Genomic DNA, 1,118 nt, shown 5'->3' with positions numbered 1-1,118 from the left:
TAAAAATATATTTTTATTGATTTAAGAGAGAAAGGGAGAGGGGGAGAGAGAGAAACATCAATGATGAGAGAGAACCATCGATCGGCTAATCTCTGCACGACTCCCTAGTGGGCCTAAGCCGGCAGTCAGACATCCCTCTCACAGTCTGGGGCTATCGCAGTCCAGGACCCCTCGCTCCTTACCACCTGCCTGCAGCAGAGGCGGGAGAGGCTTCCACCACCGTTGCTGTGCTCACCAGCCGTGAACCCAACTTCTGCCTGAGTGGTGCTCCCCCTGTGGGAATGCACTGCCCATCAGGGGGCAGCCCCTGCATTGACCATCTGCCCCCTGGTGGTCAGTGCATATCATAGTGACTGGTTGTTCCGCTGTTTGGTTGATTTGCACATTAGGCTTTTATTATATAGAACTAGAGGCCTGATGCACAAAATTCGTGCAAGGGGCTTGGACCTCACAGCCCTGGATTCGTCTAGAAGGTCGTCCGGAAAGTCGTCTGAAAGGTCGTCTGGATAGTTGTTCTGCTGTTCAGTCTAATTAGCATATTATCTCTTTATTATATAGGATTACTATTCCCATTTACTATAGTTTGAGAAAATCAGAAAGAAAGAGATTAACTAATTTACCAAGATCATCCAACCAGAATGTATTAAAAGCAGATGTTTGAGCAGAGGTAACTTGGCGGGAGAGTCTTTGGAAATAACCACAATGCTAGACTGTGAATGAGCTCTGGAAAGAACCCAGAAGAAAGGAAGCAGAAGAGAATAGGTCCTTGAGGTCGGGGAGTAGAGAGTTTCTGTAAGTGGAAAGCCTTTAAGTCTGTTGCCTGTGAGGAGTCATGGAGAGTGGTCGTGTGTGTGTGTGTGTGTGTGTGTGTGTGTGTGTGTGTCTAGTTACTGTGGAAGGAGCAATCTCAATGGTTTTGCTGCCTACAATGTGTTAATGATGAGAAGAAAGTGAGGGTGAGGACTAAGGTCAGAGATGAGTGCTTCTTTTCAAGTAGTTTTGGCCTTGAAGGGGAGGAAAGAGAATGGCAGCTGAGGGGATAGGGAGGAGGGACTGCCTCTATTCTCCGTAAGCCAGTGCCTGGCAAAGTTTCTCAGGTCCTCCTGCCCAGAGCTCCA

Source organism: Myotis brandtii, unplaced genomic scaffold, assembly GCF_000412655.1.
Source record: "Myotis brandtii unplaced genomic scaffold, ASM41265v1 scaffold2814, whole genome shotgun sequence".
Lineage (NCBI taxonomy): Eukaryota > Metazoa > Chordata > Mammalia > Chiroptera > Vespertilionidae > Myotis > Myotis brandtii.
The sequence above is the reverse complement of the archived record's forward strand: the minus strand, read 5'-3'. Positions refer to the sequence as shown.